General features: G+C 34.2%; 2 pseudogenes across 1 annotated transcript; one reads left to right on the top strand and one right to left on the bottom strand.

The window, feature by feature from the left end:
- Window positions 1-21447: 21447 nt before the first annotated feature.
- LOC117099249 lies at window positions 21448-23030 on the bottom strand (annotated as a pseudogene).
- A 1109-nt stretch (window positions 23031-24139) lies between these two features.
- LOC117098698 lies at window positions 24140-25644 on the top strand (annotated as a pseudogene). The gene has a single exon (XR_004443547.1). The product of XR_004443547.1 is annotated as a BTB/POZ domain-containing protein KCTD6-like (transcript).
- Window positions 25645-26828: the final 1184 nt, after the last annotated feature.

Raw genomic sequence — 26828 nt, forward strand, 5'->3', positions numbered from 1 at the left:
ACAAGGCTATAAACTCTGTTAACACTTAATTTTTTTTCCTAAAATGCCTGGTTAATGTTTAAGAATGAATTGATTTCAAAATCTAATTTTTTTAGAAATAAATTGGTTTATTAATTTAAATCAAAATAGGTTTTATTTATACCTACATATTTCCTAGGGACATCAAAATTATTATAACTTTGGAAGAGGCGTATTTTATAGATACATGAAATTTCATAATAACAATACTAAATTTTCATAGAAAATTCAAGTCTTTCTAAAATGTTTCGAGCCTTCTGAAGAAAATACTGTCTCTCTAATCAAATAAATCACATTACAGTAATCATGATTATCTCCACCACAACCAAATAAAACCCTGGCAGGTTGTGTGCCTCTGTGAAATTTACATATATAAACAGATCTAGTTGGCATTCTTCATGTACCAAGATACATGATGTGCAAAACTGATTAATTAAATAAGACATTCTCTTTTATCCCCTGACAGAACTTTGCTTGAGTTATACTACAAATTAGGTTTCAGACAATAATAATTAGATCATTATTACCTTTCAGCTAGTTCCTAATAGCAAAAAGAAAAAAAAAAGTTTCCTAATTTAGGCAGAAGAAAGAAAGACCAACCAAAGAATGGTGTCTATTAATGATTGGAGATGAAGATCAAGAGTCAAAAACACCTTATATGGGTATTTACAGAATGCCAGACACTCTGGTAAGAATTTTGCGTTCATTGCCTTAATTATTTCATCCTATTTAACTATGAAGAATGTACTAATACTATGTCTATTTTAAGGGTGGACATACATAAGTTAAGGGTGCTTTGTCTGCATTATATGTATAAAGAATAGACAGGATGCAAACTCACTCTCTAACCTAAGGGCTTATACTGATTTTGGTTTCTATTTGGTTTACAACTGGCACATAATAAGTCTACATGTTTATGGGGTACACTGTGATGTTTCAGTATATGTATACATTAATCCTTGTTAAATCAAGGTAGTCAGCACGTTCTTCACCTCAAACCCTTTCATTTCTTTGCTTGGTGAACTTTCAAAATCTTCTGTTCTGCCAATTTTGAAATGTATAATACATGGCATAAACTAATACTTCTGAGAATGTGAATAACGTATCAAAGCACCTCTTCTTTTCTTGGAAAAAAAAAACCCAAACAAAAATTCTTATGTAATTTTAATGTTTCTGAATTTTACCACTTATTCTTTTCAAGCTCTCAAAATATTATTTATATTTTCTAATAATCGAAATCTAATTTTGGTCAGTGGTGTTGATTTTTTTTTAATAACATTTCCATATAAAGTTTTAATACTTCTAGTGGCAAAAGTTTCTACACATACATACTTATACATACAGAAGTAACTGCTTTTGGATACATCTGTGTGAATTTGACTTCCTACCATTTCTTACAGTAAAGAAGATGAACCATATCTGTCATTATTTCCCTAACTGTAATAAATTCTTGTAGCAATACTATAATGGCAATGACAACAGCAATATTGCAACTCTTTGGCATATTAGTCCCATGCTGTAGAAAATGTTCAACTGATAGCAATCAGTTGTACCCCTCCCAGCTGTTATGCTAGAAGGCATATGTGATGATATTGTAATTAAGGAAATTAAGTGATGGAAGAAATTGGAGAAACAAACAGTCTGTGATTTAGGCAAATGTTCAAAGGAAACTTCTTTATAATTTCTCAGAGTTAAACCGGTGAATATAAGAGGATTTACTAAACTCTGTTTCTCACTTTTGGAGAAAACATAGTAATAAAATTACTTGTCACCAAGTTGAGCTTTCAAATGGTCACTGTGATAACCGAAATAGAGAAAATATTGATTAATATTTATAAATCATTCAATTATTATGTACTGTGCTATGTACTTACTAATTGCCTCTGGGACGTTAGCACTATAGAAAACACATCTTGTTCCTTCTCTCTGGAGTTTACACTGAGGTCGGGTAATAAATGACCATCTTAACAAAGTGATAAGATGAATTTAGGCATTGATATGTATGTTGAAGAAAATTAATGGGATAGAAATTGGATTATCACCTAAATGGGAGAAAAAGGGCAGAAGACAAGTCCCTTATCAAAAAGCATTCCTCATTTATACCACAGGGCATAGAAAATGATTTTAGTTACTGTGTTTCATGTAATCCCAAGAGGGTTCATCACTAGCCATAGTCTAGTTGCATTGGAAAGATAATTCAATAAAAACAGTGAATATCTTAGAGCAAAAGGGTTTAATTCACTTGAAGAAATCAGATAGAAGAGGAGCTATCAGAAACAGTCTTTGCTGGAGTTGTTATATTTGGCTTAAGACCTGAATGTTAAGAAATCTGTCATATTAACGTTATAAAGACCTTGTGCTCTAATCTAGGAAGATGAAACAATATATGGAAAGGGTTGAGGCAGGAATGTGTTCGTTCTTTCAGTTGACCCTCTACTAGACATTTGGTGAATTAGTTTAGCTACTCAAAGGCATACATCTTGGCTCAATGAAAAATAAATATGCAAATGTTGATGTAAGATGCTTCTAAATTTTAAGAAGATTCCAGTAAAATCTGGATGATTTTTATTTACTATGATATTCTGTGTTTTTATAATAAGAGTTCGTGTTTTTTTCCCTGTCCCCCGTTGGATTCCATATCATCCATCAAACTGCTCAACCTAATAACTTTCGAATTGCTATGTTTCTTTTTCTTTCATAATAATGCGATCAAATCAGTTGTCTAATGTAGGGTGGAATTATAAAAAGTATATTATTTAAGAAGGCATTTTAAAGCCATGTCTCATGTTAGTTTTATATTTTTTTCTGAATTGATCACATCATAAATTTCAGACTTGCTTACCTCTCACTGATGTTCTTTTGCTCATCTCCCTGCAGCTGCCAATCTTGTTTTTACTCTTTTACATATTAGAATTGTATAGCACCTGAGAGATTCAAAACAAACACAATATATCACACGCTAAGAGCAAATTATAAATAGGAAATATATTATCTAATTCCTGCACAGCTTTCAATAAAATTTGTCATAATAACTTGTGCATATTTATTTACCTTTTAATAACATCTTCTTGGTGGTACCTGCCCACCTCTTTGGTAAATAGTACTATGCTCAACCCTCTCATGTTTCCACTCCTGCCCTCCCCTCCGCCAAATGCAAAGCTGTTTCTGATATAAAATTACGTATGCAACCAGGTTTATATAACCATTCTTTTAAGGGATCATAAACTCAAGTTATGTGTATGAAAGAAAATATGTGACCTAAGGTGTTGGTGAGACATAGATTCAAATTTCAGTTCTGCAGCTTACTTCTAATCAATTATAAATTAACTTTTTTTAGTTAAACAAAATGAATTATGTAAATTATTGTCACATAAATAACACTAAAAGTAAACACTAAATATGCGGGTTTTTTTTTTCTTAATTCCCTCCATTTTTCATGTGAAAAACATCGGAAAAATTTTTGCATTACAATTCCAATCTTGTCAAAATCCTTCTTAAATTATGCCCCAAAACACATCAATATTTAAATTCAAATCTCTACCCTATTCAAAACTATGCCTTTTAACCTATTTAACTGCAAGCCAATTCCAATTCTGTGCCCTGTGTCAAATAATCAGTGTAAACTGGTCACTGAATCTAGAACAAGTGAAAAATTCAAGACCCCTTGTTTTACTTTTTCCTTACACTCCTATTATTAATCTCCATATGCAGCTATTCTACTCCTAATTAAATTCAAATTTATTCCTTTTATCCATTTTAATGGCCTGCTCAAGCTCAGGACTTTATTTTCTCTTTTCCATGCTCTTCTAATAAGAGCACATATAAGATAAACATTTATGTTTCTCATATATATAAACTATATATGAACTATGTATAAAACATGAACTATAATAATGTAATGTATATATGATTCATATATAGTTCTTATCAAAATAAGACATGCATATAGCAATAAATTATCTACTACAGAATAGCTATTAGAGGAAAGCAAATATTTCTAAATTCATACCTTTGTAAATGTAATTATATTTCTCAAAATTATATTTTATTATTTAGGAGATTATCTCCATAATGCTACACAGTAGGCTTACACCACCATTTTATTAACCAACTTTGACCATTTCTGTTTAATTCTCAATATGAAAGATGAGGATTTACATTACTGAAGCTAACTACACCTATCTTTTCTCCTCAGAATTTGAATTTCTGTTTTACTGTTGGAATGCTTTGTATTTTTAATAATTTGAGTATCTGAAAATATGTCTAACTTCCCATGTTGTAACAGAAATATAACTGCCACTACCCTTTCCCTCACCTTCTTTATCACAAACACACACACACACACACACACACACACACATTCCTTAATTGATTTATCAGCTATGTCTTTGTAACTTTTAATTTAGTAACTTAAGAAGACTTCAGTTTTTTTCTGATGTTATCTGTTCTTTATTTTGTGTGCTTAGTATTCTCCTTAAACTATGAGTACATTAATCAGAAATGTTACTGTTTAATTTTCTCTTCTCTTTTCTCTCTATTAAATTTCATTTTTTATTTGTTGATTTTGATTTTCAACTTTTATGTCTGTGAATCTGCTCAATTGTTTAATTACCCTGGCTATCTACTGAAATTTAAGAAAGAACTAGTGTTGTTTTCTAAATCTCTAGTTTCCACAATGATGTTTCCCAGTGGCTCTCTCCCCTAAATTTTTCTGATTTGCAAGTTAAACTATTCATGAAATTTGTTGACATAATCTATAACATTCTACTACATCATAAAGACATCTTGAAATCTACCAATTATTAAGCTTTTTGGTTATGTCAAAAAGATAAATACATAAATTTAACATTAAAACTGCTATTTGAATGATAGCCATTTCCCAATTTATTTCTAGAATTCAGAGAAAATCACTTAGCAGCTCACATGATAATATAATGTTCTAATTACATAAATTAATAACAATGCATAAAAGATATATCTAGATATACTTAGTTTTCTTAACTAAATCTTTGTAATACTTAGTGTTAGCCCACAAAGCAGTGTCAGAACAAAAATTATTCTTGCTCAGAAATGAAAGACCTTCTCTCCGTTAATTATTAAAAAGGCAAAAACAGGAACTCTTATTAAAAAAAAAAGAAAAACCAATGTCATAAATTTTCAGCAGCAGTTACTACTTGTGATTAATAAAATATAGTTAGAACAAAATCTTGTGTTCCTCACCAATGCCTAAATGTCTTTAACCATTTAAAGGCTTTATTTCCATTAGTTACTTTATAGTACTAAAAATCACTGGGATTTTGATGTGTATATATGCAATAAATTTATGTATCTTTTCTCATTTAGAAAGTCGGAATCTGATCAATGGGAAGTTTGTGAATTATTGCATTTATATGTATATTTGCTTTAATATTAACAAAGGGGTGAAAATATGGACTTTTTATATGTTTAAATTCATGAGAATGAGAAAGTTTGTAATGACATTTAAAAGATAGTTCGAAAGCATGGAGTAGACAACACTGCTAGAAATTCAACAAGTTTGGCAACGCCACAAGACAAAGAACTAAAATCAAATTCACTTTTTCCAATTCGTTAAATTTGATAAAACTTCAGAAACTATTGTGATTTTAACTTGGAGGTAGATATTGCATTCTTTTTAAATAAAATCTCTGTTTAATATTTTACCCATGTAAATTTAGAAATTAAACCAGAGTATTTTCCCATAAATGATTCAGACATCTTTTTCTCAGTTAGATAAAATTAAAGTATCAGTTAGATGAAAATTTGTGTGATATTTTCAAAATTACCTAAGAAAAACTTTTATGTAAGTATACCTATGTATTAACTATAAATTCTCAATAAAGTTTGCTAAATATTCAAGACTGAATATCATTTTGTGTGAGGAGAAAAATAAATATCTTAGGTTATATAAACCCTGTCTTTTTATCTTAATGAGAAAAGAGAAAAGGGCATGTCTTCTTTCAACCATTAAAAAGCTTATAAAGTTGTTTAAGTTTGAAATTTATACTTATGGGTGACATTTTGGCTTTTACCTCTGTATTTGTGTTTAATAGCAAAATTTTGGGAATATAAAAGTACGGCATATCATTATCATTAAGAAAATAATAAAAAAAAGAAAAAGAAAAATACTCTGATTTGGTTCTTTATGAACAATTGGTCAGGACAGCATAAAGCAAATGTTTAGTTTTGCTTTAGGTTGAGAATGTAGGGAGCATTAATATCAGAACTGAATGAATGCAGTTATCAATATACAGATTTTGTAAGAAATCTGCACATTCAGCACAAGTATCCCAGAACTTAAAGTAACATTTTTAAAATGTGAGAAGTAAAAAAGTGAAAAAAAAATTAAAGTACCAGATATTTTTTCTGAATACTTGGATTTTATCACGAAACAAAGAGAGAAATATTTATGCCTTTGGGGAGTTTACGATCTATTGGGGGAAGACAGTAAAAAACACAATAAATATAATAAGTATGTGATAGAAGGTGGTAAGCACAATGTTAAGAAGAAAAAATAATGGAATAGATTAAGGATGCAATCTGAAATTCCCCATACAAACAAAAATGTATTTATAATGTATATATGTATAGTTTTAACTAATAATAAAATCTACTCTTTTATGTAAATGAAATACTATATGAGGAAATAAATATAATATGTCTGGTACATTTCATTACTTAAATTAGTGAAAAAATAATTTTTTTCCATCAAGGTTACAAAACTCTTGTTTGCTTATGTGCAGTCTTTCACTGGAAATTGCTCTACTTTATTCATTTCTCAGTATAATTATGTATATTCAGCTAAAAATCACTTTTTCCTCCTTAAGAAAAAACATCGGTTTTGAAAGGTGGATTCAATTATTAAACCTTTATATTATTAAGAGATGATATATATGTGTGTATATCTACATATGTAAACATTCATATTTGTATATATGTATGAATACACATGCACTCATACTACTTGTCTTTTGTTGTTGTTGTTGTTGTTGTTGTTGTTGTTGTTGTTGTTGAGACGGAGTCTCGCTCTGTCGCCCAGGCTGGAGTGCAGTGGCCGGATCTCAGCTCACTGCAAGCTCCGCCTCCCGGGTTTACGCCATTCTCCTGCCTCAGCCTCCCGAGTAGCTGGGACTACAGGCGCCCGCCACCTCGCCCGGCTAGTTTTTTGTATTTTTAGTAGAGACGGGGTTTCACCGTGTTAGCCAGGATGGTCTCGATCTCCTGACCTCGTGATCCGCCCGTCTCGGCCTCCCAAAGTGCTGGGATTACAGGCTTGAGCCACCGCGCCCGGCCACTACTTGTCTTTTATAGGAGGCAAAGAGAATTAAAATGCACTAATGTAGAAATATAAAATTTGATCCCTAATCTCCATTTCTTTCAAGGTAGCACTTTTACAGAATCACATGAAAAAATAATGACATAATGAGAATTTTTGACATCATGCCAAGAACCAGTGTAAATTGAAATAAAAATGTATAAAAATACCACATTACCTCAAAATTCTAAGATAATCATTCTGTACTGATTCTATTTACTTTCCTGAAAACCACACTATCAGAAACATTAACAATCTTTATTTTTGTTAAGCAAAGATTAACCTATTAATGGTTGGAAATTAAACTTAGAAAGAATACAAACACATGTAAGATATTTAATATTTAACATCTGTGTCTGACTAACAGAAGATATTTACCTTTTCTTTCTTTCCAACTACACTGCCATAAAAATACAGATAATAATTTTGTTAATAATATTTATAACAATGGCATAAAACCAGAAAGTATAGTCCAGAATATGAGAATAATAAAAAACTTATGAAGTGAAAAATAATTAAAAGATGACCATCATCATAATAAAGAAACTATATTCCTATAGGTGGGGAAATAGAATATATAAAAATGTATCTTTTCAGCAAAATTTTAGAATTTATCCAAAGTGTTTGAGGAGCTGATACTTAGAGAAAGAGTGAGTTATAGGCAGTCTATCCTTAAAGACATTAAGGAAAATCCAGATAGGTCTTTCTCACACTTTCAGTGCTATTTCCATCTTTAAGAGCTTTTAAATGTCTCCTTCTCTGAGAAAGGTGCCCAATAATATTAAATTTCATGAAGGCTGGCACCATATCTTCCTTGTTAATCATTGCAACCACAGCTCATAATGAAATAACTGTGTGGCAGGGTTAATTATGTCAACCTAGTGAAGCTAGAACAAATTGCCCAGAATCCCCGTTCTTGCCTAATTTTAGATTCAGATAGACTACAAGAGATGTTGTGGTCTTCATTTGGAAGGGTGAGTGAAGCTGCAGCCATCGTTTTACACACAGAAAATCAATGAAGAGCAGAAGGTCATTGTCATTTGTGTGTCATTTTCGCTGGCTCAAAGGAGAGCAACAGGATCTACAACTCCTATAACTCTGACCAGATCTTCAGCTTAAGATGCTCTGATTTTTGGGCCTAGCATCGTATAAGAATTCAGCATCTCTTGTAGGACACCTGGAGCACTGAAGTTGGAGGATTGAAAGAGGTGAAATACCATCATAAGTTCCAACTGTCCTTACAGTTTTCAGAACAGCCTAGCCAATTCTGGTTTGTTCTTGCTTCCCTAATTTACATCCAATTTCTGCTCCCAACAGTCTGCTCAGAACTAGACAAAGAAACATAGCCTGGCTGGCATAGCCCTTTTAACCAGGCTACTCCATTGAGTAAAGTCAAATCCCTACACTGAAACTCTGATTTTGTATAAACTGCTTGGTGCTCTAGATGAACCATCACCGATTTAATCTAATTTTAGATTTTCAATAAGTATTAATTATATTAATGAATAAATCCTTAAGAGAATTTCTGCATTTCTAGTGTCTAGAATGGAGACTGTCACAGAGTGTGACATCAGAAATTATTTGTAAATAAATGTAAAATAATAAATGAATAAGCTAATCAATCAACAAATAAATGAAAGTCGCCATCAGAGGACAAATTAAAGTAGGATACAGGAAGCCTTGGAGAAGATTGTCATGATTTATTTCTACTAAGAGATCCTTTAGCATATAATAAAAGAACAATATAAAACATTGGTTTGAGAAATAATGATGAAGGAATTGAATTTTTCCTATTATGCTATTTACTTACCCTGTTCATCTATTTATAAAAGAATTAGTAAAATAAAATACTTGAGACAATGTCGTTGTTACATATCATATGTTATTAAATTCATTATGTGATAGTCGCAGTTTGAAATTCTCAATGAAATATTGATTTTTCTGAGTAACTATAAATATAGTAATTATTGTAAAAGCACTAAGAACTATGTCAAAACCCTGATGTCTTACTTGATATAAGAAAGGATTTATGCTTAAATAAAACAGTTTAAAAATATTTGGAGCAGAGTTTCACGTCAGGATAATGTTTGTCTTGATACTATATATCAAAATGCATTTAAACGCATTAAGTGATGGTGCTGAAAAACAGTAAAAATGTTGACCTGCCTTATTCTAGTGAACACATCAACTGTGGAAAGTCATAAAATCCATATTCTAGTAATAATAGACATTGTTCTAAGGAGAAATCTAGACAGCCTTCTTATAAATGGTAAAGTACTGTGTAACTCTGATAGCTCTTGTCTTGAAAACAGCATAAAAGAAACTCAACTTACATGAAAATAAGCTTTTTATGATAAATGTCTCCATAAGACAATCGTCTCTATTTAAAGTGCAGTTCAAATTATCTTTTTCATTAATTTGAAAAGTAAGTATATACAAGCAAAAGTATTAATACTAATTCAAATGGAAAAACTAAATGTTTCATCTACAACATTGTGATAAGCAAAGCCAAGTTTAGAATCGTAGGGTGAAATATTATTAAGCAATAAAAATAAGATGAACCATTGCCATTTACAGCAATGTGGATAAATACCACAAGCATAATATTGAGCAAAGAAGTCCAGTCACAAAATACTGTACACTCTATGCTTTGGATTAAATAAGTTTCAAAATGGACAGACAGATGACATTATTGTAAGTCAGGATAGAGGTTAGCCTTTCTTAGGTATTGATGACTGTAAGGAGCAACAAGGGAACTTTCTAGGTTAGCAATACTATTTTTTCTGTTTATGTCCATTTTTTTGAAAAACCTATTGGTATGTGTACTTACATTTTGTACATTTTTATATGCATTTTGTAGTCTAATATAATATTTTAAATATGTGCAAAGAGAAGAAAATAATATTTGTCTCATAGCAAAGATGACTCAAGATGTCTAAGATATATTTCAAAAATGTATTTTCTATTAGATAAATTAACTTTGTAATCAATAAAGACTGTCATGCACCCTTTTAAAAACTACCTATGCATTTAAAATTATGCACAGAGTTGATCCCCATTATCTAGATAATTTTCCCTGATTTAATAAAATTTGGATGTTTAAGTAGCCAAATATAAAATTTTCTCCCAGTGTATGAATTATACATAAATAATGTCAACTCATCATTGTTTGGTGTACAAGTTTCCCCTTAATGATTTAAACTGGTTAATTGCTCTTTAATGAATTTTAAATCAAGTTGGTTATTTATAAGCATTGACACAATTTTTTAAAATACCCAGCAGATATAATTTTCTAACAATGTTTAGATGAAGAATCTTCAGATAAAGCACAATTATTTTTAAAATAATTCTCATTTCCTTTATGTGGAAAAACAATGATGCCTCAAGAAATTACCTTGCTTAAAATTATGGAAAATGGTCATAATATGTTAAACACACTTACTTTCAAGCAGAAGAACGAATACTTGTGTAATAAGAGTGAGGCATATCTCAGGCTACATATGGAGACCCCTCTAGTCTCACCAAGGTCATCCCAAGCTCCAAGGAAAATGCAACTATATAAGCATAGCATAAGTGGAGGATCAGCTGCATAGTTTTAGAGGCCCAGTGCAAAATGAAAAATGTGTACTTTTGTTCAAATATTATGAAAAAGTTTCAAGATGGAGGTAGCAGAGCATTAAGCCAAGTGCAAAGCCCTCTTAAGAAGGGAGCACCATGGCTGCTTAGGTCACAAACCCATGGACCAGCCCTGCATAAGGGTTTTGCCCCCTACAGCTTTTTCTCCTCACATCACTCTTTTTTAAAAAATTCAAAACGGCAATGATAATATACAAATTAAGGGAAAAATGCTTTGGTTTGGCATTATTTCAAGCCTTTAATTTTAGCCACAAATATATGTTGCAACATTTTCTTCTCTCAGAACAATTCTTCAATTGAATATTTGTAGGCTGTGGGCTACATAAATCTTTATTTCTGCTTTTATCCCCATTACCTACATCCTAGCCACCTGCTTACCTACCTACTTAAAGTCCAGCCATTTAAATGTTCTAATTTTCAATCACAAGACTAAAGGCACGTGATGGATAATTTTATGTGTCAACTTGACTGGTTATTTCGGTGCGCCTGTGAGGGTGTTTCTGGATGAAATTAGCATTTGAATCAGTGAACTCAGTGAAGCAGGTTGCCTTTCCGAATGTAGATGGACACCTTCCAATCCATCAAGGGCCAGGATGGAACAAAAGTTGGGGAAGAAGAAATTTGACCTTCTGTTTTTCCTGCTTCACTGATATACTGGGACATCTTATCTCCTCTTCTTCTGCTCTTAGACTAGGTAGGATTTACAGCATCAGCTCCACTAGTTCTCAAGCCTTCAGATGTGGCAGAATAACACCAATGGCTTTCATGGGTCTTCAGTTTTCAGACAATAAAGCGGGGAGTGTCTCAGTCTTCATAATTATTTGAGCCAATTCTTCATAATGTATATATGTCTCTATCTCTTTGTAAATATAGGAAGTCCTTATAAACCATGACTGTAACTCAAGTGAAACATTAAGTTTTCAAAGAAGTTTCTACTCCCCATCCTTCCACTGAATGTCCTTTCCACACTGATACAATGGGAAAGTAACCCTCACCAGTATGTGAAATCTCTCACAGCAGCTTTCCAATTCTGAAGGAGATAACATCTTGCACCATTTTCTCAGAGATAACACAGGATTGGATGAGAAGTTATGAAACTCACTGTAAACAAAAATATGTAGGGGTAAAAATGATATTCTATTTGAAATACCCAAATAGAGATATCTTAAGGTCTTTGCACAGCCTTCTCCTAGCAATGCCCAGCTTGATCTTGCCCTCAGACTGTTTCTGTGGCAGCTAAAAACCTGCTTCTTTTTTTAAGGGTATAAGTTGTAAAAATACAAAATGGCTCTCAGTATTGAAATCCAAAGGAAAATTTCAGTTGACATAGGATAACTACATCATTAAACTTGTATAGAAAAGATAAAGAGATTTCAAAGAAGTGGCAATGTAATGCATATTCAAAGAAAGAACAAAAAGATAGCAAGTACAATAATCGACAAAAGAGAAGATTCCTGGATACTATTGACCTTTTTTCTCCTTATTTTCACACTCAGCATTTACCTTTCTTAACAGAAATAACACAACTCAAAATATGAATGATTTATGAGAAAGCTTGACCATAAATATAATAAACCAAAAGACCTTAATCCTGCAAAAAACACAGAACATTTCAGGCTATGTTTTATGAGACCATTAATAGATGTCATGGCCAATTGAAGAAAATCCCTTTCTGAGTCTTGTCCCCCAAAGGAATCAGTGTCTGCTTTGTGGCTTTCTGTACTATAATACTTTGACATTCATTACAGCTTAATTAATTCAGATTTTTATTTTCTGATAAAAAAAGAAATGTGTAAATATATGGAAGCAGGCTCTGCTAAAATTTTCAATGTAAATTTAGGTAAACTCATTATTTTTGAATACCATTAAAGCCTGGTTTTAGAGAACCATTTTAAAGCAGCCCTTCTAATGTAAACATTTTTAGTTCTAAGATAGCGCCTAGTGGATTGTGTGAAGTTCATGTTTTGAAGAAAGATTAAACATAGATTCATGAATATAGAACTGTAATTTTATAAAAGTATTTTATCAATAACACATTTATAATTTTAAAAATTGTATCAATATTGGATGGCAAAGAATACTACCTCCTTGTATTTTTCTAAAGCATAAGTAATACCGCTGCCAAACTGATACTTCTTAGAGCAATGAGGAAGTTTAATTGACTCTTGCCTTCCAAAGGCAAATATGAAATAAGGATGATATCATTACAACCAAGACTGCCTTTTGATGGGCTTCTGGGTCGAGTAGGTAATGCTAGCTCAGGTATTTTAGATTTAAAAAGTATAAATGATATCTGAAGAGAATAGTGAAGTATAGTTATCTAATAAAATGTGTTTTAGAAAAGGACTTAAATTCAGAGGCAATTCTGTGTCTCTAGAGTTTATTAGCATTTTTGCGACCATTTTGTTTACAAAGCACAGAGGTCATTCACTGACAACTTCACACTTTGACCAAATGAAAAAATATTTCACTTTAATAAGCTACCTAAACCTTCAGCATTAATCTTAATCAATAAGGAGTTAAGTCTCAAGTTATTACCTCAGTAGATCAGTAATATGTAATGCCCTAGAATTTAAATACCATGTAAGAACTGAGACATAATTATGAAACACATTTCTAATATTATCTCAGGAATTATAAGCATGTTAAATGAGTCATTAAATTAGACATGGAAAAATTAGAGATATAAATATTGAAGCAATAGTTTCTTCTTCAGACTTGTCAAATGAGCATCCCCACACATCAAATTTCTATCACTAGTGCACAGGAATGCTCCATCATTTTCTCCAGGGACAAGAGCTCTGCCTGATACTTGTTTTCCTACTTAAGCCTTATTATTATTAACATTTATTACAATCTAAAGAGAAATATTGAATGACAAAATTACAATTTACTTGAAGCCTTCCAAAACAATTGGATAATTTATATTTGTAGCTGATGGTTGATATTTAATGTGTATCTCTGTAGTGAGCATGTTAAAAAAAACATTGTGAGAAGCTTTATGGTTAAAACCTGCTTTTATGTACACACAAATGCAAAATTCTTATTTTTGATCAATTGACTGTTGGTTTTATATATTAACTCTCACTCAGAAGTTAATATTTAAGTAGTTACAACATTTAAGCAGCATAGAGTGTGTTTCTTACAACTATCCCTGCAAGCTCCCTCCAAATGAAAGAATAAAGTTCTTCAAAATTTACTTTTTTGAGAGGATCACTTTCAAAGAAAAAGAAATTCAATTTTTTGAAAAGTTTGTTGCAAACAGCAGTTATTAATACTTCATTCTGGCACATAGTCCTCCTATTTTTTATGATTACAATAAAAGGCACACAATCTATATAAAGCATATAATACAGTACAATGCACTAGATAGCAGAGATCTGTAACTAAAAATTGAAGGTGACTCTACAAAGTAACTCCATAAATAACATAAAACTTTCATTATGAGATATTCTTACTGGTTAGGTAATCCCCAGAATGGAATTCAAGACATTATATCGATAAGATAATAATAAATATCTACATATTTTAAAGATTACAGAGCACTTACCTATACATTATATTCAATAATCTTATGACATGGAACTGCTATTATCTGAATTTTACAGCTTAGGAAATTGAGATTTATAAAGCTTGTGACTCATCCAATTTTACAGCTAATAATGGCAAGAGTCAATATTTTAAGTTAGTATTTAAATCACACTCCATATGTTACAGTAAGTTGCCTCCAATTTAAATATGATAGACCAAATGATATATAATTTAAATTATAACTAATATTTTTTCTTTATAAACACAAGTACATTAGGTTTATTTGAAATTCCAATTTATTACAAGTTCACCCTTTAATGGGGCCTTTCCTCTTTGAAGACAATAAAGAAAAAATCCAGGTGTCCCTGAAGTGGGAACACAGGATTCTCATAATGAACAAGACTGGATCTAGGATAAGAGGCAGGGGAAGCTGGCGGTGGTAGGGGTTATGAAGTTGTGATGTCAGTGCCAACTCTATGACTGTAGAAGGGATGGACTACCCAACAGTCCTATAGCAATTCCCACTGTCCTTGGGAAAGGAGGATGGGAGAAGCAGGGGTCACACTCTGCAGAATTATAACTAATATTTATATTGAATAATATATTAATTTTAAAAGACTTTGAGGTGTAGTGGTTGGGAAAATTGAAATAGGATACGTCTAAAAGATTTTTTCAGGTTCACTGCAAAGTTGTGCTGAACTGTTTTCCATAAGACCCTCATTTTATTTATCTGTTTTTCAGGTTTTGCTCCCTAGTACAACATATAGAGAATAAAGGGTATTGTCAGAGATAATTGCTAAACTTAATAGAATTATGAAACTGCCTTTTAGATGTATTCATTAAAGATACCACTTAATATTGTAATTCTATCTGCTTTTTCATTTGACATTGAGTTACATAAGAGTATTTGAATGTCAACTCGCTAGACATTACTTTAATTGAAAACCTGAGGAATTAAAGTAATTTAAAAGAAGAAGAAGTGGAAGTGATGGCAAATAAGGAGGAAATTTTATTATGGTACTCCTTTCAGGACTTAGCATTTTGCTTGTGTTGCAGGTATATAGGTAATGATGGTAGGTGTAAGGGTCGTCGTTGGTGTGACACTGTGTGCTACTTAACTTGCTATGTGAGCTTGGGCCATTTGCTTAAGACTCTCATTGACTCAGTTTTCTCATTTACAAAATGCACATGCTAATACACCTAACTCATTGGTCTGTGGTAAAATGTATCTGAGTTTATGTAGGTAAGAAATTTAAAACAAGACTTGGTTCATATTAAGTATTCTACAAGCGTCAGTTATTTGATTGTTATATGTGTTTGGTTTGTGAGTTTATAAAGATAAAAGTATGACATGTCTAAATTTTATTGTTTTACCTAGTTAATACTATCTTCATATAGATATAAACAAATTTTATTTCACAAAAGTATTCTCACAAATCACAAAAAATATGCACACACTGCATACTTTTATGCAGTTCATCTCTTGGGTACAGCTTATGATATTCTATTGCCTGATAGTTACTAGAATAGTTTATCTTTGCGACTGGTTTCAGTAACTGTTAAAGTAATAATTTGAATTTATTAATTAGCTTACTGACTGATGACCCAAGGGAAAATATACCATAATGTTTCAAGATTCAAGTCTTTTTTCGTGTTTTTGTAACATGATGCATTTTGAGTACATGACTTTCACTAGTTTAGATTTCTGAGCAAGAATAATTGCAAACTTGCATTTTATATTTAAAATAAAGTGTATTACATAAAGGTATAAATGTTACCTATTGAAATTAACTTTAAAATTAATAATAGTCACAATTGATTATCATGCAACAAGTGAATTTATTTTTATTGTTTTTTTAAGATAAATTAGTACCTTTTATTATTTATTTATTTACTTTTTTATTATACTTTAAGTTCTAGGGTACATGTGCACAATGTACAGGTTTGTTACATATGTATACTTGTGCCATGTTGGTGTGCTGCACCCATCAACTCGTCAGCACCCATCAACTCATCATTTATATCAGGTATAACTCCCAATGCCATCCCTCCCCCTCTCCCCTCGCCATAGTAGGCCCTGGTGTATGATGTTCCCCTTCCAGAGTCCAAGTGATCTCATTGTTCAGTTCCCATCTATGAGTGAGAACATGTGGTGTTTGGTTTTCTGTTCTTGCCATAGTTTGCTGAGAATGATGGTTTCCAGCTGCATCCATGTCCTTACAAAGGACACGAACTCATCCTTTTTTATGGCTGCATAGTATTCCATGGTGTATATGTGCCACATTTTCTTAATCCAGTCTGTCACTGATGGACATTTGGGTTGATTCCAAGTCTTTGCTATTGTGAATAGTGCCACAATAAACATACGTGTGCATGTGTCTTTATAGCAGCATGATTTATAATCCTTTGGATGTATACCTAGTAATGGGATGGCAGGGTCATATGGTATTTCTAGTTCTAGATCCTTGAGGAATCGCCATACTGTTTTCCACAATGGTTGAGCCAGTTTACAATCCCACCAACAGTGTAAAAGTGTTCCTTTTACCTATATTACCTTTATAAAGCTCTGCAAAAGATATATTAGTACCTATGTTCTTTTTGTGAGCTGAGCAAAATCAGTTTCAGAAAGAAAAAGATATTCTGAAAGCAGGAGCTAGAAAATTGAAAATCTGAGATTTGAATTGTATCAACTTTACTTCTTTGAAAGATAATATTGAATTGTCTAAATCTATCAAAACACAATTAGGTGAGAATTGTGGGCAACGACAGAAAATTATAAACAAAATTGAAAGAAAATGTCATAGTTTAGCATAAAATTGAGGGAATAAATATCCACTGTATGCAGGTTTTTATAATATGTCTGTTATTCCCCATTATTTCTTTAAATTTTATCTTCAAATGTGTAAAAAATATTTTCAATCTATGACATATTTTGAAATAACACTTCTTGTTTGTGATACCAATTAAATATTATAAATTAGCTATTTTTGAATTATATTTTAGGCTTTTGTTTCCAACAGGCTGATAACATTGCTAACAGTTAGAATCTTACCCATTCTAAAAGCCTTAGATTGTTTTAAATCTACATTACACAAATATATATGAATATATATATCCTATTTGACAAAATGTTGAAAACAGATATTAACATATATAATACAAAGATATATTATACACAGTTATGAGTTTTTATTTCAAGAATTAGATATTATGCTGACCATCACCTGAAAAATACACAAACTTGATTTCGGGTATTTATTTTCATAGTTGTAAACTTCAGTAATGCATAGTTTTTATAAATGAGCTTTTTCACAATTTAAGAAGTGAATTTGACACTTAAAATTGAACTATTTATTACAAACAATTGTTTGCAAATAGCTTTGAAAGTAGCATCTTTCCTTTTTCCCCAATATAAATAAATCGTATCATCATGCTACTTTGAATGTATTGCTACATTTCAATGTCACAATATGTGCATTTGTTTTATTTGTATTATGCATTTGTACACAGCATTTTTGTGGTAGAAACTGAGTGTAAAAGCTAACATGTAAATCTGTGCTAAATTGTAAATTTTAAGTAAGACTATTGGGTTTTATTATGCTATCTATTATTAAAATTACCAATATTATAAAAGCAGGCCATCTATATATATATATGTACACACACACATTTCTATACATACACGTATACATAGTTTGTATATATGCATAGTTCTATATTTCTATATGTGCATAGTTCCATTACTTTTAATGACAAAACCACAATTACTTTTGCACCAACCTATATATTCACACAAATATGTGTCTATATACAGATGTATACATACACACACACACATATTTTTTTTTTTTTTTTTGAGACGGAGTCTCGCTGTGTCACCCGGGCTGGAGTGCAGTGGCCGGATCTCAGCTCACTGCAAGCTCCGCCTCCCGGGTTCCCGCCATTCTCCCGCCTCAGCCTCCGAGTAGCTGGGACTACAGGCGCCCGCCACCGCGCCCAGCTAGTTTTTTGTATTTTTAGTAGAGACGGGGTTTCACTGACACACACATATTTATATTCTATTGAATCACACATATTTATTTGTATGTTTTTTCTTTTGCTTAGATCTTTGCTAATAACACATTTTGCCTATTGGTTTTTCTTCAGGAAAAAAAGAAAATCACAAACTCATGAAAACCAGCAAAAGTAGCAGGAAAGATTTAGACAGAGTCTTCAAAACAAAACATTGATAAACAATATATTTACTCAGTTGAGCAATTTCGTAAAATAAATCATTTTAGAGAAATTAATGCCAGCTCAGTTAACACAGTTAAACAAACAACTGCAAGTTGGTGTCATGAAACATTACTTATCAGTTGTTTCCACATTACCTTGTCCTTCTAAGAAATGAGGTATCACAGTAGAGATCTGCACACTTACTATCTTCAGTGGCACTATTTAGGAATTTTACATTATATTGTTGTTTTATCATTGTTTCTACCCTCACTTAACGTTCCAGTCTCAGCAATTCTCCATCATCTAGTGAGACATGGACATGCCCTTTCCAATAAATTGGATCCCAGTTCTGGGGTGAGAGGGGCACAGTCTTCACTGAGTGTTTTATCTCAGGCGTAGGAAGAGTGGCTGGTCTTTATATCTGTTATTCCTATACATAATTATTTGTACTACTTTTTTTTGTTTGTTTGTTTGAGAGGGAGTCTCGCTCTGTCGCCCAGGCTGGAATGCAGTAGCCGGAGCTCAGCTCACTGCAAGCTCCGCCTCCCGGGTTTACGCCATTCTCCTGCCTCAGCCTCCCGAGTAGCTGGGACTACAGGTGCCCGCCACCACACCCGGCTAATTTTTTTGTATTTTTAGTAGAGACAGGTTTCACCATGTTAGCCAGGATGGTCTCGATCTTCTGACCTCATGATCCCCTGTCTCGCCTCCCAAAGTGCTGGGATTACAGGCTTGAGCCACTGCGCCCGGCCTATTTGTACTTCTTATTTGCCAATTCTTCATTATTATAACTTTCTGATACAGTAAATAATTACTTACATTAAACTATTTTTATTTAAATTACTATGCAGTTTATGCCTTCTAGGTGGATGCTGAATTATAAAATATATCTGAATTAAAATTATACGTATTTATCCAGTTGCAACTTTAAGAGTAGACTCATGGAGGACTAAAATAGAAGCAGGTTGTCCAATCAGTAAGCTATAACAATTAAACAATCAAAAATCTATAGCAGCTTAGATCAAATTTGTATCAGTCTGGGAGTGGAAAGTGCTCAGATTCTAGATGTAATTTAAATGTAGAGTAACAAGATTTACTGATGTATCAAATGTGAACATGTTACAAAGGAGGTTTCAAGATTGACTCTAGGCCATTGACCTGAGCAATTGGAAAAATGAAGTTACCTGTATCACAATGAAGAAGTCTGTGAGAAGAGCACATGTTGAGAAAAATATCCGGAGCTCAGTTTTTATAAAGTTAAGTTTGAAATGTTTATTAAATATACAAGGAACATGTTATATTGACAGTTTGGTATATCAGTCTAGATATATATAAGTAGATAAATAAATTTGATGATCATTATCATACTCACAGCCATAAAGCAAAGAAGAGCTAGAAGGCTGAGTTCTGGAACATCTTAATATTCAAAAGTAAGGAATACATGGGAAGCAAGAGAGACCACTGAAAATTGAGCAAGACCTTGCCCTAGAAGCACAGGTTTGTCAAAGGAGAAAAAAGTAATTGGCCCTAACAAAAACTATTTATAGGTCAACGGATATGAGAGACAAAACAATGTCATTGGATTTAGCAATTTGAAGTCATTGGTAAATCATTAGCAACACTATACACAGAAGACAAAATAAGAGGAGAAACATTTGACACCATGAGTAACAAATATAATCTATTTGAAGGAGTTTTGCTAAGAAGAAAAACGGGGAAAAGTTTTTGTGGCTCTAGAGAGAAGAGGGATCAAGATGAAGCTTTTTACAAATATGTTTAGGGACCTCATGAATAAGATTAGTGCTCCTATCAAAGGGACCACAAAGAGCTCCCTCATTCCTTCTGTCATGTGAGGACACAGTAAAAGCGTGTCTGTCTATGAACCAGGAAGCCACCTCTCAGCAGACACAGAATCTGCTGACCATTTCACCTTGGATTTTACTATCTCCAGAACTATGAGAAATAAATTTTATATGCGACCTGGTCTACGGCATTCTGTTTTTGGCACCCGGATTAGCGAAAGTACCAGCATATCAGCTTGTACACATAATTTTTGGAAACTCTGATGCCAAATCCTTGATGTCAAAACGTGATTGATCTGCTGGAGAAATGAATGTACATGATCCTTTTTTCCACAATAAACCGGAGAGTCAAAACTGGCAAAAGTAGGTCAGGGTTTTCTAAAAGCCATACCTGAAAGGTTTCCAATAACAGTTGATTTGATGGTAATTCAATCACACAAACAACCACAACAAAAAGACACAACTATCAGAGATTTTCAGGATAGCCTCAAAAACACGATCACACACTAAGGAGTTAAAGAAGGCACGAAGTTTCAAAAAGTCAAGCTTTATTTAAACATCATTGTATAAACTTTTAATTCTTTTTTTTTTTTGAGACGCAGTCTCGCTCTGTCGCCCAGCCTGGAATTCAATGGTGCGATCTTGGCTCACTGCAAGCTCGGCCTCCAGGGTTTAAGCCATTCTCCTGCCTCAGCCTCCCGAGTAGCTGGGACTACAGGCGCCCACCACCACGCCCGGCTATAAACTTGTAATTCTAATACTATGAACAAATCCTAAGGCAGGTGGCAGCATAGAGACCCCGGGGCACAAGTGCTGAGTTTGGAAGCTTTGGTTCCTGTGCACTTTGCAGCTGCCCCCTGGTCCCCTGAACCCCTGCCTGCCTGTTAAGAAGATCCGGTCTCTGGCAGCAGATCAGGGGCAAACAGCCCAGATGCCCAGTTGCGGGCAGACCTCCATGCCTGGAGGAGGAGGCCGCCTCTGGGAGCAGGAAGAGCTGCTGGAACCCCTCCTCGCAGGCTCCTTTTCCTGCTCTCAATCACCTCCTGCCAGCATATATACACCCCCAGCACCAGCAGAATGAACAGGTCCTGCGCAGCAGGGCTGCAACTCTGCTGAATGAGAGAAGCCTCTCTCCAGCGAGATAGAGAAACCCAGGCTACACACCCTGATCTCTGTCTGCATGGCTCCTACCGTGCCCACGACTGGGAGCAGCATGGGAGCTGCTGGCTGGGGCTCTGCTGACCACCCCTACTCTGTCACCGCTAGTTCCACCCATGCTTTCAGCTCCAGGACTGAGGCCAGTGGCTACAACAAGTTCCATGATGTCAGGCAGCTTCTCTTTGAGCTAGTCCTTGGCTGTACCAGGGCAGGGGCAGGAAGGCTCTGGAGCTGCCTCTAGTTCCAGCGCTGTCCCTGGAGGGAGCTCTTCCCCTGGTGCTGGCACTAGCTCAACAGCTGGCACTGGAATTTCCTGTGTTGCTGTATATGGAGCAGGAGCTAAAAAAGGAGAAAGAGTCATCAACAACAGTCACTTTCCACTGGAATTTCCAAACGTGGAAACAACCTCACTGAATTTAAAAGAATTCTAGCCCCCAAAGAAAGACTCCCACAAAGTCTTCCAGACTGCAGGCCACCTCACCATGTATGCCTGTGCCTTGATGGGCTCCAGAATCTCCAGCCAGACAGGGACAATGTGCAGATGTGGCCCAGATGGGATCATTGGTAAAACCTGGCCTGGTAAATGGCCAGAGGCGTCTGGGGTGAGCAATGAGCTACATAGGCATCATTGGAAAAGGCTGTCACTCTTTCCATTCCTGAAGCAGGACCCTCGAAAGGTGGGCCAAGAACATCTTGCTCTCCTGAACATCTCCCACCAAGTAAGCTGGCTACCGGGCTGGCTCTAGGATATGGGTGTCTGGTTACCAGAGTTCTAAGTTTTGTTCAGGTCTGTTGTCAAGGAAGTGAGGTTGCGTCTTTAAGTTTCCATCCCCTTGGCCCCTACCTGCCATTGACCTACTAAGGACCCCACTGGACTGCTGACTGCTCACCCTCCCCACAGGTCAATTCTGTACCTGTACACAGTTATGTCCACCCAGGGCCTGCTTGGACACCTGTGCCTGATGTTCACCAGGGGCTAGATGTCCTCCTCAGACCTGAGTGTTCACCTAGGGCCTGGTGTCCACCTTGGGCCTATGTTTCACTTGGGGCCTTGTGTTTACCTGGGGACTGGTATCCAGCTGTGGACTGATGGCCTATTGGGTCCCGTTGTTAACCTAAGGCCTGGGTGTCCATTAAGGCCTGATGTGCACCTAAGGCCTGAGTTTTCACCTGGGCCTGACAATCACATGGGGACTGGGTCTAATATCCACCTGGAGCCTATATATCTACTTAAGGCATGGTGTCTACCTGCAGCCTGATGTCCACATGACTCTGGAGTTCGACATGGGCCTGTTTTACATCTAGGGCTTTGGTGTACCTCTGGGGCTGGTTGTCATTTTGGAGCCTGGTGTACACCTTGAGATCAGTGTCCACCTGGGGCCTGATGTCTGCCTAAGGACTGGTATCCTTCTGAGGTGAGAGCATAGCTGGAGCAATATGTATACACACACATATACGTATATATATATAGTGTATATATTATATATATTTTTTATATATTTTTTAATGGGGTAAAATTACATACTTTGGGGAATATTTCAATAGGGAAGGAAAAATCAATTGTACATAAAAGAGACAGAAGAGAATTGCTACAGCAATATTCTTGAGTTTTCAGGGGATATTAGCTTAATTGCATACGATTAGGGGTTGTTCGTATCTAAAGGCACTGAGTATCTACAGTAGTGAATGAGAAGGTAGTAGATATGATTAGGTGAAAGTTGTTGGTGGAGATAGTAGTGAAAACCTAGACAAGTTATTTTCTATTTACATTTACTCGACTTTGTAGAGCGAGGATAAAGCAGTATTCTAGTAGGAGACCGGGAGGGTACATAGACAAGGGAAACATAGAATGAAGTATTGTGGGTCCATTTGTGGTTAGTGAATCATACATTTAAAGTGAAACCAACCAGCCAGCATTGTTGTGGATATGTAGAGTTAATGTGTCATTCCAACCACTTTCACTTACACAGAGACAGACAAGATGTAAGTAGAATGTTGCATTTAAATAAGGCTGTATCAAAAGCCTAACATAAAGTGATTGAGAAACTAGGGTATTGGAATCGTATGAATGACAGTGATAATGACTGATCATGAAATTCAAACTGAGGAAGGAGAAAAGTGAAGATGTGATTGGGTAAAAAAAAAAGTAAAAGTGTAAACATGCGATTGATTGAGTGAAGATATGATTGGGTGAAAGATAGTTGGATCCATGGGTCAATGTCCCTAAATGGTTAAATTATTTTTGGAGCTGGGAAGCTAGAGAGAGTGAGCTGAAAATATAGAAGGTGGTATTTGGGAAAAAGAATGTTTGAAATTGATTATGGAGAGGTGGTAGTTTAATGGCAATGTAAAAGTCTAGGACATGGTGACAATAAGATGACTAATAGGGAGAAAAAGCCTTATAGTAGCAGACTTCTAAGGTATTAGAAATATCATCTCTATCTCCCGGCCCGGCCGCCGCCGCCGCCGCAGCGCATTTCCCTGAAACCTGGGCTCTTGAAGACGCATCACTGGAGCAGATGGATAATGGAGACTGGGGCTATATGATGACTGACCCAGTCACGTTAAATGTAGGTGGACACTTGTATACAACGTCTCTCACCACACTGACGCGTTACCCGGATTCCATGCTTGGAGCTATGTTTGGGGGGGACTTCCCCACAGCTCGAGACCCTCAAGGCAATTACTTTATTGATCGAGATGGACCTCTTTTCCGATATGTCCTCAACTTCTTAAGAACTTCAGAATTGACCTTACCGTTGGATTTTAAGGAATTTGATCTGCTTCGGAAAGAAGCAGATTTTTACCAGATTGAGCCCTTGATTCAGTGTCTCAATGATCCTAAGCCTTTGTATCCCATGGATACTTTGAAGAAGTTGTGGAGCTGTCTAGTACTCGGAAGCTTTCTAAGTACTCCAACCCAGTGGCTGTCATCATAACCCAACTAACCATCACCACCAAGGTCCATTCCTTACTAGAAGGCATCTCAAATTATTTACCAAGTGGAATAAGCACATGATGGACACCAGAGACTGCCAGGTTTCCTTTACTTTTGGACCATGTGATTATCACCAGGAAGTTTCTCTTAGGGTCCACTGATGGAATACATTACAAAACAAGGTTTCACGATCCGCAACACCCGGGTGCATCACATGAGTGAGCGGGCCAATGAAAACACAGTGGAGCACAACTGGACCTTCTGTAGGCTAGCCCGGAAGACAGACGACTGATCTCCGACCCTGCCACAGGTTCCTGGAAACGTGGAAAATACTGATTTTTTTTTTTTTTTTAAATCACAGTGTGAGATTTTTTTTTTTCTTTTAAATATTTGTATTTATTTGAAGGCAGTGAGGACCAGAAGGAAGTTTTGTGCTTTGGCACACTCCTCCATGTTTTGTTCCCTTCCTCCTGAGTATGCATGTGCCTGTTCAGAGTCTCCAGATACCTTTTTTATAAAAAGAAGTCTGAAAATCATTATGGTATATAATCTACCCTTAACAGAGCTTTTCTTATTACAGTGCTAAAATGATTTCTGATAAAATGGTCCCTAACTCAACTAGAAGGCTAAAAATACAAGAATGAAAGAATAAGCAGAGTACTCATGATGCCTTTGAGAAAAATCAAAACATCATGTAGGGTGACCTAGTTTCCAAACCAATAAATAAGTAGTATTGTAATATTAAAGGAAAACTGTTCCAGTCATTTAAAAGTACTTATTAAGTACTGCTTTTTACAGTTATGACAACTGTTTCTTTCTATGCATATAAATCAAGGAACCAAATATCTGTAGCCATGGAAATGTCTGACTAGAAATATTTGTATTGAATTCTGAATACAAAATGTCCCTGTGGTAGAAATCTTACTCTTTCTGCCTGGTACAGTATAATTCTCAAGTGTACTGTCTACCAGGGAAAAAAAAAAAACTAATAAAAAATGAAATATGAAAAAAAAGAAATATCATCTCTATGGATCATTTGCATGGTGATCCCTGGGTACATAAGGACTGATTCCCTTAGAAAATTGGATTGAAATGATGTCTGTGAAATTTCAATGTTTTATTTGCTGAGATAGCTGAGAGTTTCAGGTGCATATTGGTCTGCCCAATGTATTAATGTATTTATAGCCTACAGAAAAAATGGTCAGAAAGTCTTTTTTAGAATACACATCAAAGGGGTAATTATTTTTCTTCTGCTCATTGAAAATAACCAAATATTACTTATGAGAGTCAGATAGTCTCTCTAGCACAGATATAAACGTCTTGCACTATTTGACAAGTGTTATTTCATCGTGTAAGATCAGTCCATTTCAATACACATTTTTTCAATCTCTTATATTCTGATTTAAATAACTATGGAATTCAGAGGAAACCAATGACGTGCTGTATAGAACAAAATGCCAAGATAATGCAGGTTTGCAAATATGAGGATTCACAACCCATTTTTAGTCTAGTTAATATAATTTTGGACTATTTTTATTCCTTATTTCTATGTTCATAATATATAGTTATTTCCATTTTCAACTAAGAGAGTATAAATGGTTTATTTTTTAGAAAATATAAAAAATTATGACTGTCATACAGTGGAATACTTAAAGCTTTTAATAAATGGAAAAATATTTTTTCTATTGCATTTTTAAAAATTTTTACTGTTATATTTAACCTGTCATACTGAAAGAATGTTGGCTAACATAACCCAAATTTAATATAAGAGCAATTTGTATATAATATTAGTAGAAACAATTGTATGTTGTTCAGTTCCTGTTACCTTTAATGGCAAGCCAATTTATTTCAATACCAAATAATTTTGTTAACCATTTATTGTATTTAAGTAACTGTGCTTGATATGGGACAATCTTTAAATAATATAAAAGGAAGCATCACAATTCAGTGAAAATAGATGTCTTTGCATATATAAAATGTAAAAGAATTAGAATATTTAATCTTTGGTGAAGGATTTTAAGGCATAAAATTAATGAAAAATATGTATAAGTAGACATGACAAACATTTAAAATGATGTCTTAATATTTTAAAGAAACCAAAATTATTGTAAACAGAATTAAAATTGAATGACTTTTTAAAATTGCAAATGTATGGTGGAAAACTGATCAATATCCTTGATATGTACTGTACAAATAA

This window comes from Trachypithecus francoisi, unplaced genomic scaffold (assembly GCF_009764315.1).
Source record: "Trachypithecus francoisi isolate TF-2019V2 unplaced genomic scaffold, Tfra_2.0 Lachesis_group16, whole genome shotgun sequence".
In the NCBI taxonomy this organism is placed as follows: domain Eukaryota; kingdom Metazoa; phylum Chordata; class Mammalia; order Primates; family Cercopithecidae; genus Trachypithecus; species Trachypithecus francoisi.